This window comes from Agelaius tricolor, unplaced genomic scaffold (genome assembly GCF_023055355.1).
Source record: "Agelaius tricolor isolate 1412-34295 unplaced genomic scaffold, bAgeTri1.0.p SCAF_24, whole genome shotgun sequence".
Lineage (NCBI taxonomy): Eukaryota > Metazoa > Chordata > Aves > Passeriformes > Icteridae > Agelaius > Agelaius tricolor.
The window spans coordinates 466095-480757 of NW_027269284.1; the positions used below are offsets into that span (position 1 = coordinate 466095).

At 45.0% G+C, this 14663-nt stretch overlaps 1 protein-coding gene across 3 annotated transcripts in view; it reads right to left on the bottom strand.

The window, feature by feature from the left end:
• Nucleotides 1–14663, bottom strand: part of PTPRA (protein tyrosine phosphatase receptor type A) — a 125980-nt gene that overhangs the window by 88904 nt on the left and 22413 nt on the right. For 2 of the 3 annotated variants that reach the window (XM_071447178.1, XM_071447180.1), the window contains exon 2: nucleotides 7701–7835. The exons of the other annotated variant lie outside the window; for it this stretch is intronic. The gene's annotated coding sequence lies outside the window, so the exon portion shown is untranslated. The remainder of the gene's footprint in view (nucleotides 1–7700; nucleotides 7836–14663) is intronic. 3 annotated transcript variants of the gene reach the window in all.

Below are 14663 nucleotides of genomic sequence, written 5' to 3' on the forward strand. Positions count from 1 at the left end.
CAACCCAAGTGATTCTGTGATTTTTTTCATTAACTCAGCTGTTACATTACACATATTTCAGAGGTTTGGGTCTCCAACCTGGCCAGCCTCCAGGGAAATCTCAAAAATTCCCAGAAACCTCCATCCCCTCATGCACAAGCCCTCAGTCCATGGCATTCTCCCTCTTGGTGGAAGCCATCCTTGCAAGCAAAATTCTCCCAGGTAATCAATCCCCCACCCCTTTCTAGAGAACTTGAACTGCCCAGATGACAAACTTGAGGGTGTAAAGGATTCCTCTCTCCCAGCAAAGCCCAAAGGATGTGGCACCTGACAAACACACAGAATTCTCAAGTCCTGTCTTAATAAAGAGGTTTTACCTCAACGAAGCCTTCTCCAGTCAGTATTTCCAGGTACCACCACCACCAGCTTTTAGTTCTAAGTTCTTTTTTAGTTCTAAGTGCTTTTCCACCAAGCCCAGACAAGGTTAAAAGCAACACTTTCACTCATTTTGGTTCCATTGCAATAAAAATGAACAGATGTCAGTGACCCAAACAGACAGTGCTGGAAAAGGGCTTCTCCACAATGAAAACAACATTTTTGATGTCCTCAGTGATGCTGAAAGCTGTTGGCATCTTAATTTTATCCTTGTGGTGACCTGTGGGCTTAGACCTCTCTTTAGTTTCACCCTCACTTTCTCTCCATGAAAAGCCACAATTTCCACTTCAATCCCTCCTACTATCTCCCTTAAGGTCTTTTATAAACAAATAATTTTTGATTAATTTTAATAATATATTTTATAATAAGATATTTTCATAAAATATTTTAATAAAAACATAGAACAATTTTTAAATTAAAAATTAATTTAAATAATTTTATAAAGTATAGTAATTTGGAAGCTATTTTCTTGAAAGTTGGGCCTTTTCCCCTGCCACTGCCACGCCAGTTGTTTGCCAAGGACCCCACGAGGCCCATCCCCAGAGGAAGACCATCCTCCCAGGAAATTTCCAAGGGTGAAGCTCAGCACCACCAGGGAGGCCCTGAACAATAAATATCTCCCTCATTAGTATGCTGAGCCACATTAGTTCTGCTGCTCACAGAGCCAAAGCATCAAAGTGGGGCTGAATCTTCAATTTCACACTTTGCAACGTGACGCATCAGATACTCCCGGGGCTCTGGGTGCCAATGGGGGATTCACAAAGAGCCTGAGATGTGTGAGGTGCTGCTGGTAAATCTGCCAATGTGAAAGAGGCAGCACGTGCCTCTGAGAGAAGGGGGATGAAGTCATCCTGAATAAAATTTGGGTTAAGGCAGCGGAAAGGCAAAGTGACTGCCCGGATCACACTGGAGGCTTTGGTAATACCATGACCTCATTTGAGGAGCTGGTAACATCCTTGTGGGGGTTTTAGTTGTTGGTTTTTTTGGGTCTGGATTGAAGGTACTTGAGAGGGTAGTTCATGTTTGGACTTAATTGTTTATTATTTTTTATTAGTAAAACAGTCTCACTACTGTGAGTTCTGCAGCTTTTCATTAGAAGGCAGAAAACGCCCAACAATCTCTTGGTACAAGGTCTTTTAAGACTAAATTATCCAATTAAGAACTGACACCTGGATTATTTTCCCTTTTAACCCAATAACTGATCCTCAAGAGCCACAATGCAGACTTTTCTGCCCAATTACAAAATGCCACCCAAACCCATGGAGAAGAAGAAAGAAGCATGAAGGGGAAACCCAGGATGACACCCTGTGCCCTCCATCTTGCTTCCATCCACAACATACTAAAAATCCCAAAACCTCAATTTCTCACCAAGGGATACACCTACACTACTCTCTACAATCTATTTCACACTTTAGTAGATTCTGGTATGAGGGTCAGAGTCAGTGCTCCCCTGGGGGGTCAGGGCACCCCAGAACAGACAGAGAAATATTCCCTGTGTGCCCTGGGTTTCCACACATCCTAAAAATCAGGCATGGATTACCTAAGAAGTAAATTTAGACTGCAGAATTTGCATCGAGTCTGGGAAGTCTCAAGGTCTCTCCACCCAGCCCCTTCCCCCGCTGCTACTCAGTTTTCACAGATTTTGCAAGATTTGAGGATTTTGAGGATTCTCAAGTGCAGCTGGAAATGCTTGGAGGTTCTGAAGGTTATTTGGGATGGAGGGGCCTATGAACACAGACTGTGTCCTGTTACTGCTCTCCTGTCTTTAGGAAATGAGTTTTCAGAGCACAACATGTTACTCATCACTGCAAGAAAACTCTGAATGATGCTGTCATGGCTGCCCTTGTACTTATCAAATGCATTTCAGCTGATTTTTGCACTGAGAACTCCTTGTCCCTATTGAAAACAGAATTCCTCCAAGAAGACAACATCAGCCTTGATGATTAGAACAGAGAAAGAACAACCAAGGCCAGGGAATGCTTCTCTGCATTCAAAATTGAAGCAAAAAGGTGCCAGGGATGGCAACAGATCCCAAATACTCCAACTGGCAGCAGTATTCCTCAATACATGTGCAGCATTATGGTTTTAGAGGCTTTGGAGGCATTGCAGGGATTAATCACACAAAGTAATGATCTCACAGTGAAGTGCTGAGCTGGAATTAAAGAGATTAATGCTCAGGTCCCTGCTCTCAAAGTTCTCACCCTTGGGGAAGTCATATCAACTCCTGCATCTCTCCTCTCCACAAAACCTCCTCTGAATTACTGATTGCAGAACCTGAGTGAAGATGCCAGAGGGAAAGACCATTCCAAAGGCTTTTTAAAAATTATTATTATTATTTTTTCCTTAATACCCGCTGTGAGGCACTGTCTTGTTTAATTCATGATTCTTTGAAGAAAGATTTGCCATCTTAAGGGAATAAAAACAAGTCTGTGTTATCTTTTTAAAAAACATCATCTTCACTTCTGGTGAAGTCTAGGCCTGAACAAATACTCACATGGACCTCCCAAAAACTGCAAATTCAGGTCATAATGAGTTGGATGGGACTGGTTACAATGTGTTTGGAGAACCAAAGGTTGGGTCAAGCAAAATTCTGAAGTTAGCAGAGCATTTTTTGACCTAAATTCCCTCAGGAACAGAAGGGAAATACTGTCCCATACAGCTTTATGTATTTTGTGACTCCCGTTGCTGAATCCCTCAAGACTTTGGTTCTTCTGGAGTTAAAAGTTAGGCTCTTCCTTTAATTTTCCAAGCTCACATAATAGAAAATAAGACATTAATTGTCTTATTTTGTGGCTTTTTCCCATTGCCCGAAACACAAAATTCAGGCCAGGTTTTGGTACGGGTGGGAGAAATGGGAAAGTATGGAGGAAAAAGAACAACAAAGTTCAGTCATGCAAAACATCAAAATCCTTTTTTAACTTTTTTTTTTTTTTTAATTGAAACTCAAAATTCCTGTGAAGAATTTGCCATGGGACAATAGCTGTGTTTTGGTGGTGACATCTGTGCCATGCACAGAGCTGACAGTCACAACTGAGACATCTCCAACCACAGACACCAAACCTTCCTGCCCACACTGCACCTGAAATTGCACTGGGAGGCCTCAGAAATCCCACAGGATTCCAACCAATCTCCAGTTGCCTTGGAAGTGTAATTAACTGCAATTGCCTTTTTGATTTTATCTCCATTTTCTCAGGTTCTGGGCAATTTGGGAAAGCTCTCTGTGTACCTACAGGTGAGAATGCACACCAGAGCATGCACCTACTTGTGTGGAGCTACCAACTTCCCAGTGGATCTGCTTTTCTCAGGGCCTCCTTGGAGAATGAAACTTAGGGAAGAAGCCCATCCTTTGGGAAATTCTCCTTCTTATCCTGTAAAGTCACTGATAAAAAGATTTCTGGTCCTGCTGGTGATATGAGCTCCAATAAAGGGAGTGTTCAAGCTCAGCCTGGCTCCTCTAGGCTCAAGCTCTGTGCTTCCCACAAGGTTTTCTGACAAATTGTTCTCACAGGGATTTGAAAAAAAAGATGCTGACCTGGCCCTTGCAGTAAGAAAGAGATTTTCCTTCCTTCTCCACATAAATTTTATAGTTTCCTAAAAAAAAATCGAAAGAAGGGATTCAGAGAGAGCAATGGGGAACCCATACAGAAAAAAAAGGGGAAAGTTTGACCTGGGTCAAGGGGTAATTGATACTCCAGCCTACAGCTTCATCCATTTTAAAAGAATCACAAAATCAGGGGATGGTTTCAGGGAACACCCAGGCTGGATGGGGTTTGGAGCAACCTGGTCTAGTGGAGGATGTCCTTGTGTTGGAAGCAGATGGTCTCTAAAGTCCCTTCCAATCCAAAGCATTTCATGATTTTATGACAATTCTTGCCCCTGTAAGGAAGGTTCAGCACTAGTTTAATTCAAAAATACAGACTGGGTGTAGTCAATGAGTTGGGAGAAATCCATCTAAAAAATTAAGAGAGCTGTTTCAGTCTGAAAAACTTCCCTAGTCAGTGGAAAATTCAGCTCTGCTACAAAGTCAGGGGGAAGTTTCTGAGCCAGCCCAGGCAGGAGTTTGCCCGTACACCCCAAGGAGAAAGGCCAAGAATGAAGCATCTGAACACAGCCCTGCCAAAACCTCCCTGGTTTTATCATCCTGAGTTCAAACCCAGACCTCCTGTCCTGCTGTTCACACTGCACACAGAAAGGTTTCCAAGAAATGTTTCTTGGCAGCAATCCCAAAACACCCAGCTTCCGACCCGCTGCCGGGAGCAGAGGTGGCTTCTCTGTGGATTCTGAAAGCTGAATTTCCAAAGAAATTCCAGCATTTCTGAGCAAGGCTCTTGATTTTCTCAAACAAAACTATTTCTGTGAGCCTAATTCAGGGCTGGTGGTCTTAAAATCTGGAGAAGATGATCCTGCCCACACTCCCATTTCAGGTTTTGCATGGCATCAGGAATGCTTCCCCCCTACCCTTCCTGTAAACCTGCTGGAATCATGAAAATTATTATGATGGAAAATGTGTGAACCCAGATTTTAGAAGGAATTTCTTGACTCTGAGAGTGGTGAGGCCCTGGCACAAGGTGCCCAGAGTGGCTGTGGCTGTTCCTGGATCCCTGGAAGTGTCCAAGGCCAGGCTGGACAGGGCTTGGAGCAGCCTGGGATGGTGGAAGGTGTCCCTGTCCATGGCAGGGGTGGATTGAGATGACCTTTAAAGAACCTTTCCAACCATTCCCACTCTCTGGCAGTGGGTCTGTTCCTACCTTCCACCCTCCCTCCCTCCCCTCCTCCAGTAATGCATTTTAAACCAATTTTGATTTGAGACCACCATGATCTCTACTCAGAGGTGCCACCAGAGCTGGGAGCACAAAGATGTCCACGATCCCAAGGTTTCCAATTGCACAAGAAGAACCTTTTTAGGGTATAATCAACATTTCAGATCTAAATTCAGAAGTCTTCTCACCTGTGCTCTGCAAACACAGGCTCCCAGGCTCTGCTGCTCTGCCTGAGCTGGAATTAATGTGTGACACTGCTGAAAGAGCTGACAAAAAGAAGACAGTAACTTGTGACAAGTGAATGTGACCAGTGCAAACAAAGCCCAGAAATCTGAGTGGGCAGCTTTGTACGGGCTTCATGCATCACTTTTACCCCACATAATCCAAATGTGAATGCTCTGGCCCTGTGACACCAATCAGGAAGTGATGGATAATGAAACACAAGCAGAAATGGGTGCACAAGCCCTTCCAGCTCCCATCAGCTGCTTCACAACCCCCATTTTAGAGAGAGAAAAAACATTCAGCCCAAAATGTCCTCCCAGTAGCCCACAGGAGTCAAGAGGCTCTGGGCATGATGGACACCTCTGACACTCCATCTCTGAATCCCCCCTAGTATCCCACACCACATGAGGTGGTGAACATGTCCCATGACCTCAGGGTGGACTTTGCTGTCTTATTCCAAAAGGTCTCTGTTGGAGAAGCTGCTGTTTAATCCAAATTTTAAAAGGAAGGTGCTGAGGACTATTTCATTTCAGCCAACAGAGTCACATCCACATGGAGCTTCATCATGCCAGACAAACACTCACACACAAACAGTTTTGGTGGGACCATTTCACCTGGCCACTCACAGCAGCCATTTCAGCCCATGGCCACTGCTCTTTGTGTGGCTCCAGACACATCCTGCCAATCCCAGCAGCTCCAGGATTCCAGCTGGCCACTGAATTCCAACCCCAAAGAGCTCAGAAGCCCTGATAGGCACATCCAAGCTCTTGCTTCTCTAAAAAAATCCTTTTCTTATACTAGCAAAAACTTCAAAATAAATGGAGTTTATTCTATTAATGTTTATGCTGAGCATCATGTATTAATTAATTCTGAGACTTCAGTCTCATTGAATTTCATAATTTTCTGGGATCAGCTATAGAGAAAGCAGGCACCAAAGACAAAGTCTTTCTCCTAGGACAGCTGGCCACTACTCAGTCAATTACAATCATAGAATACCCTGAGTTGGAAGGAACCCACAAGAATCATGCAAGTCCAACTCCTGGCCCTGCACAGGACAACCCTAATTACTGGGATTCATTCAGCTGTTGACCTCAAGAGGAGTTTTCCCCAAATCAAAAAGTGAGTAAGAAAAAAAATTTTAAAAGCCAACTTAAAAATACAGGTAACAAAATACAACATGAAATTCAGTGAAGTACAGAGAGGAACACACACAAACAAATCTGAAACTCACTGCTAAATATCACACAGATTCCAAGGGAAGGATTTAGTCAACCCTCTAAGTTAGGATTGGCTTCAGCTTGGCACTGAGGTATCAAATCAGATTTGCAATGAGTTCAAAGAATTTTCATAGGAAACCATAAATTGGTTGAGTTTGTGAAGCAAGCAGTGTCAGCTGGACCCTGTGTGGAGGCTTTAAGGAAATATCAAACCACAAATACAAACTACTTCTCCAGACAGGGTGAACCTGTGAAAGCCACAGCAACAAGCAATGCTTGAGGAAAAGACCTTGTTGATACAAATCCCCAGGTTTCACAGGCACATCTCCCTTTGCTACTCCAGCAGCACCATCCCAGCACTGAATCCACATGGGTTGGAACGAGTCCTTCCAAACACCCAACAAGAAATCTTACAGTAGGGTTTTTATTTTTAATTTTTAAAAGCATTCTTCAATCTTTTTTCCACAGGTTAGACCACGGGAAGAACTTTGACCAGAAAAACTTCCCACAAACTCCCTGATGGATGTTGGGTTTTAATTCACCAATGTCCTGAGTAACACTTCTTACTCTGGAACCTTTCTTTTTACTCCATGGCCTTCCTTTCCTCAAAAAGAGTCTGGGCTTTTTCTTTCCCCCCTCCTTTATAAATCATTCATGCAAGAATTCGTGACCATCTGCATCAAAGTAAGAATATATTTCAGTCTAATACTAATTCAATATACTTTAGTCTAATACTGGTTTGTCTAGACAACAAAAAGCAATTTATTAAAAATTCTCTTCAAATTAGTGCAAATATTGATGCCCAAACTCTACTTATGACACAACAACCCAGAACTTTCAAAAATGAAAGATTCTTTAAAGTAAATGAAGAGAAAACACTGGATTTATCCAAGTTTGCACCAAAACAAAGCCAACACTAAGAAGACTGCTCTCATTAGGATTGAACAAGGGAATTGAGTGCAGACTTCTCCTTGTAGGACTGAGGGATGTGAATCCATGAGGAAGCTGTAGTACCCTCTGGAACCTCCAAAGGCTGCAGCAGCACCAGCTCCACACCCCACACATCTCATCCATGCCCCTACTGTACCTTGAAAGGGACGTTCATTCACCTCTTCGCCTCCCCGACGCGACAGCCAAAGCTTTCTCTGATTAAAACCAAACCAGGAGGATGAGGAGCACACAATCAATCCTTGTTAAGGCTGATGATTATTCTCAAAGCACCCTGGAAGAGAGGAACACCCAGTGAGTGGCTTGTGCCAGGGGTGAAACAGCCTTTATCTGCCCCAAATGCTTGGGTTCTGTTCTTGATGACTGGGATTGTCCCATTAAACTGAGATTGTCCCAGCCATTAATGTAGTCCTCATATAAAATAAGTTTATCCAAGCTCAGATGGAGGAAAACCACCAGCTTGCAGAAGACAGGGAGATGGTCAAGGAGAAGAGTGAAGACCACAGCTCACATTTCAGGGAATAACCCACAGCCTGCTAATACAGCAGTAGTTAATTAACAACAAAAAATGAGTCTTAAATTGTTCTGTTTTGCAGAGAGGACACCAAAGAACACACACCACTTGGCCTGAAGCTGGAATGATCTCATTTTCTGCAAGACTTTACATCCAAATCTAGATTGCTGCCTTAAAAATGCCCTTATTTTTGGAGAGGAAAGTGAAGGTTGGTGGGCAGGAGCCAGGTACTCATCAGGCCAGCCAGCACCAGTGGGAAGAGAGGACAAACCTCTGGACAGCACAAACCCTTCTGGAGGCCTGGAACAGGGGAAGGTGCCATCAAAGGCTCCTCTGCTCATGAAAACAGCCCTAAGGTGGAATTAGAAATGTATCAGTTAAAGCATCTACAGGAGTGAGAGTGGCTCCTCTGGAGCTGTGGGTATGTTGGCAAGACAGGAAAACAATATTCCACCAGGCTGGGGGAGAGACAAGTGAATTATTCCCTTGGCAACCACTTCATGGGGCTTGGTTCTCTCCTCAGTTATTCATATTTGGCTCCTCAGTTACTTTCTGTAGGACTCCTCCAGTTTTAGATCTCATTTTCAAGTTGGTTACATCTACATATTGTGCAAAGCACAAAAAGGCAAGGTGCATTTTTGAAGGTGAGTCTAAAACAGCTGAAACCACCTGGAGTGTGGGAACATCTGGCAAAATTCAATGGCCTCCTCATGGAGCAAGAGGAAAGCTGATGCTCTTTGTTCTGATGCTTTATTAGGGCATTAAAGCCTCACACAGAATGAGCACCCAAACCACCCACCCACAGCAAAGGCAGCAGCAGAACCGACGCTCCAACAGCTGTCACAGAACACATTTTATGAAAAATCCTTTCCTTAGGATTTTTCCTCCTGAGAAGCTGAGAGGCCTCAGGAACAAAATGTAAACATTGATTATCTGCTCCTGTGGAATGCAACAGGTGCATCTGGGATTGGTCTCATGTGGTTGTTTCTAATTAATGGCCAATCACAGCCCAGCTGGCTCAGACTCTCTGTCCCAGACACAAGCTTTTGTTATCATTCCATTCTTTTCCTATTCTTAGCCAGCCTTCTGATGAAATCCTTTCTTCTATTCTTTTAGTATAGTTTTAATATAATATATATCATAAAATAATAAATCAAGCCTTCTGAAACATGGAGTCAGATCCTCATCTTTTCCCTCATCCTGGGACCCCTGTGAACACCATCACAAACAGCAGCTTCCAGGTGTCCCTTAAACATTCTGCTGAAGGTGATGGAGACTGCCAGGCTAGAGAACACCACTGAAAAAACCAATATCCTCACATACAACATCCCTGGAAGTGTCCAAGGCTAGGCTGGATGAGGATTGGAGCAACCTGGTTTAGTTGAAGGTGTCCCTACAACTCGTCTTGGAACTAAATAATCTTGAAGATCCCTTCCAACTCAAACCATTCTGTGTTTCTATGGATTTATTTTAAGTTGGAGAAAGGAGATCCATTCTGCAGGCACAGGGAAGGAGCAGCAGAGTATCTTCTCCCTGGTGGTGCAGCAGTGCTCCCTGGACACCCACTCCATTCCCCAAGAAATCACCCAGCCTGCTCACGGCCATGTGGATTCCCAATCCGGCTCTGCAGCAAAACAGGCTCCCTCTAATTATCCCTCAGCCTGATGACATCTGAATGGTGGAACAGAAGCATGGCAGAGACACAAAATGAGAGAGTGTGAAAACAAGCCTGTCTCCTTTCTCTGCTCACACCGCAGGTCCCAAGCGCACGAGGACTCGCTCCCGCCTGAGTCATTCCCAGCAACGCTTCCCAACACTCAGAATTCCCACGCAGGAGGCTTTTCTGGCAAAATTATTTAAAGATGAGAGGCCAGCAAGAGCCACTCTGGGACTGGAAGGAGCAAGAGTGATGAGAAGGATCAGTTGTGTCTGTGGAGCCTTATTAGAAGTAATTTATATGCAAGTAAAACAAATATTCCCCCCCACTTTTCCAGGAAAATGCTGAATTCCATAGTAATTTCCATGCTTTCCAATCTCATTGAGTTCAGAGGGATTGCCTGCAGTAGGAATCACCAAGCTGTGGCCTCCCAGCAGTAGAGTAATCCCCTCATATTCCCCCTTTCAAAAGCCCCATCATCCAACCAGGTGCTGCAGCTCAGGCCCCGTGAGCTGAGTTCCAGCCCTGCAGCAACACTTCTCCTCTCCCTGCAAAATCCTGGGAAGGGGGGGAAAGGGAAATAAAAATCTGATTATGGAAATGCCTCGTGGAGTGTGGCTGAGCTGGGGAGAGAGAGGCCTGAACCCTCCTTCCACCTAATTAAATCCAGATCCAAAAGCTGTTCTGATCCAAGTGCATTAAGTATTTTTGTTAGGAAGGGCAGGGATAAATGAACTCCTAACTCTGGCCCTAATTTTTTTTTTTTCATTGTTGTTTGAATTCTCCCACTTCCTACGATTTCAGTGTTTCTCTGTGATAAAGAGGAGCTCTGGCTGGCTCATCTGCCCCTTTTCTCCATGGCATCTGGGCAGATGCTCCCCCCAGCCAAGCTCTTCAAAACCACAGGATCTGCTTCTGCATTTACAAATATTGGTGCAAAAGGCAACTGCTGACCCCACTCTTTTGTCACAGCTGTTATTTACAGCACCACCAGCATGCTGGAGAGATGATAATAAATGTTTAATGGTCCACTAAACACCAAGGGCTTTATCTCCAGCCCATTTCCAAGCCTGATCAAATATAATAATCCTTTGTATGTCTGTCTGCCACTTCCTTGGCTTCCTGTGGGATGGGAAGAGATGGACAGGGCTGCTCTATATTCAGACATATAAATATAGAGAAAAAGGGCTTAGTTATAGGGACACAAATGTTTTCCCTGCTTCTATATCAATTCTTTGCTCCCAGAAGGTCAGGACTATCCCCCAACCTGTGGGACCTCAACTTCTATATAATACAGAAATGCAGGCAGCATCTGCCTCTAGGATCCAATGCAGCAGTTATAAATAACAGGAATATTACACAGAGGAAGTGGGGAATATGTGGAGGAAGTTGAGAGAAGAATCATCCACTTACACACTGGGCAGATAAACCACTTCCTCAGATGTGAAATGGAAGATCTATTCCTCCTCCAATTATAGCTGTGGGTCCATTACTCAATATTCCCTCCTCATGCAAGTCTTACTTATCTCACAGAGCCTCATCTCTCCCAGATGACACTGTAAATGAGTCATTTGACACATTAAAGTGAAGCAGTTAGGGTTTTATTATGCTATTACACATCACTGTGACAAGCTTCCCTAAAGACCTGATCCTAAATCACAGCCCAATTCTGGTTTGGAAAACTGATCCTAAATCACAGCCCAATTCTGGTCTAAATCACCGTCCAGTTGTGGTCTGGGAAACTGATCCTAAATCACAGACCAATTCTGGTTTGGGAGAAACTGATCCTAAATCACAGTCCAGTTCTGGTTTGGGAAACTGATCCTAAATCACAGACCAATTCTGGTTTGGGAGAAACTGATCCTAAATCACAGTCCAGTTCTGGTCTAAATCACAGTCCAGTTGTGGTCTGGGAAACTGATCCTAAATCACAGCCCAGTTCTGGTCTAAATCACAGTCCAGTTCTGGTCTGGGAAACTGGTCCTAAATCACAGACCAATTCTGGTTTGGGAGAAACTGATCCTAAATCACAGTCCCATTCTGGTCTGGGAAACTGGTCCTAAATCACAGCCCAATTCTGGTTTGGGAGAAACTGGTCCTAAATCCCAGTCCAGTTCTGGTTTGGGAAATTGATCCTAAACCACAGTCCAGTTCTGGTTTGGGAATGGGAAACTGGTCCTAAATCCCAGTCCAGTTCTGGTTTGGGAACCTCACAGAACCCAGAGAAATGGGAAAAAGCCACCTGGACTCAGCAGGTGAGACCTCCCCCATGTAGGGTTGCACCTATTCAATACACAGGCTCCAGGAGCCACACGTGTTCCACAGCTCTCCAGACCATGTTCAAGGTTTGATTTCTTTTTTCCAGCCTCCAAAAGAGCCCCAAAATCAAGTCCTGGCACTGGTGAGGTCGTCTGATCCAGCCAAAGGCACCTGATTCCACCAACACCAGCACTTCTTGGCTCACATGATGGGAGAGACCTGCTTCCCAGTTTGATCTGGTCAGACTGGAGGGTCTTCTAGGGCTGATCCATGCAGAAGATGAGGGATCAGGGCAGGATTATGTAAACTAAGGCTCCAGGCCAAAATAAAGGAGCCTGGAGGCAGGGCTGTCATCAGGGCGTAGCTCAGCTGTGCCTCCACCACTGCACCAGCCCTTCCCTCCCTCCTCCCCTCCCTGCCTGGGACATTTTCACTCAGCATGGCCAGGACACTCTTGCAGAGGGTGTTTGAAACTCCCAGAGCTGCCAAAAAAAGTCCAATTAAAGGCCAGTGAGAGCCCATCAGAAATCCAGCCCAGCGAACCGCAGCCCTGCTCAGCTGCCTTTCTGGGTGAACCCAAAAAATCCTGCAAGCAAAGACCTCCCAGCAATTACACCCAAAAGGTTTCCTGTCTCTGCAAGAATCTTTGTTTGCTTTGGGTTTTAGTGGTAGATGGGAGCACAGACTACAACTTGTGGGAGATAGGTTATTGCTGCTAAAGCAAAGAGCTTTTTTCCTTCCCTCCCTGAACAGACAGAGCACTAAAAAATGCTGCTCTGAAACAGCTTGGTCCTGCATTCACAGATGGCAGCAAAAATTAGCATTATTTATCAGTGGCTTTAGTCACTTTTTAAAAGAAAAGCAGATAAAGGAAGACATGCACCTGAATTAAAAGCTCCTTGCTCTTTCTTTTGCAGCTAATACTTTAAAAAAGCGTTTTGTAGAGATTTAGGAAACCACACTTGAAAAAAGCCACCAAACATTTACCCAAGAAGGAGAATGAAAACAAGCAGAACAATAAGAGTCACGGAAGTTTGCTCTGAGGAGACAGCTGGGAAGGTGAAAGGAGGAAACAAGCAAAGAAAACACATAGCATAAAGATAGAAATGAATCTAAAACAGCAGGAGAAGAATTATTAAGCCATTTTACATTCTTACAGCAAAGGAGATGTGATCACACAGTGCTGTTCCATGCCAAATGCATTTGTGCACAAGTCACACCCCTGCAGAGGGCTCAGCCCAGCCCTGCATCTCCTGAGGACCTTGAGCTCTGTGTCTCAGAGTGGTGGAGGTGAGAAGAAACTTCTGGAGATTCTCTGCTCCACCTCCCTGCCCAGCAGGGTCACACAGAGCCAGCTGCCCATGACTGCAGACAGATAAATGCTGAATATTCCCAAAGATGGAGACCCCACAACACCCCTGGGCAATTTGTGCCAGCACCTGGTGACCCCCACAGGCAAAATGTGTTCCCTGCTCTTCAGAGGGACCCTCCTGTGGTCAGTGTGTGCCCACAGCCCCTTGTCCTGTCCCTGGCCACCCCTGGCAAGAGCCTGGCTCTGTCCTCTCTGCACCCTCCCTGCAGGTGTGCATGGACAGGGATGAGGCCCCAGAACCTTCTCTTCTCCTTCTGAGCAGTCCCAGCTCTCCCAGCCCTTTCTGGAACCTTCTCTTCTCCTTCTGAGCAGTCCCAGCTCTCCCAGCCCTTCCTGGAACCTTCTCTTCTCCTTCTGGGCAGTCCCAGCTCTCCCAGCCCTTTCTGGAGCCTTCTCTTCTCCTTCTGAGCAGTCCCAGCTCTCCCAGTCCTTCCTCAGGGCAGAGATGCTCCAGTCCCCTCCCTGGGCTGTCCCCAGTCTGTCCATGTCCCCCTGTCCTGGGACCCAGGCCAGCACTGTGCTTTTTGGGCATTTTGTTTGATGTCCAGCAGGATTCCCAGGTCCTTTCCTGTCCAGCTCCTTCCCAGCACAAACTGGTGAGGAATTGCAGGGAAACAGCAAATGCAGGAAAGAAAAACACTTGTAAACCTCTACAAAACCTGCTGTCAGACAGGGAAGCTCATCACTAAAGAGCTTAGTTCAGATGAAGGACAAATAAAAAAAGGCACAGAGAGCATCATATGATAAATAGGCATCATTTTCTCCAGCAGTGAAGCCTGTCCTCACTGCAAGAACTTGCCATTTCCTCCCAGCACAAATGGATTACTCATGGACAGAGAAGTCAGGAACAAAATTAACTCTTGGAGCTCAGTGTGTCCTAGGAGATGAGCTCAATCCCAGCCTGCTCCTTCCTCCACAGCACCCAGAGCAGGAGCCTGGTGTGGCCTCTTTGATTGCTTCCATCACCACAATAATTACTTTAATTTTTAGCTTCTTGATTTTGGCAGAGATTCTCTTAAAAGCCGAAGGAAGAGCAATTAAATGAGAGAATTAAGTGAAATAAGGTGCCAGCAGGGTTTGGTGTCTGTCCCTCTTCCCTTAAGTGGGGTGGAAGATGAAGTGCTCAGCACGTGGGCTCCTGAGAAAGCCTCCAAAGGGAGGCAACCCTCAGAAGAGATCCAAAAAGCCTTTTTCTTAATAGAAATCATCTAGAACTTGCCAAAAACCCCTAAATCCTGCAGGACTGGCAGGATGGAGCTTTGACTTCAGCTCCCACGTAGGCTTAGCAGTACAAATCCAC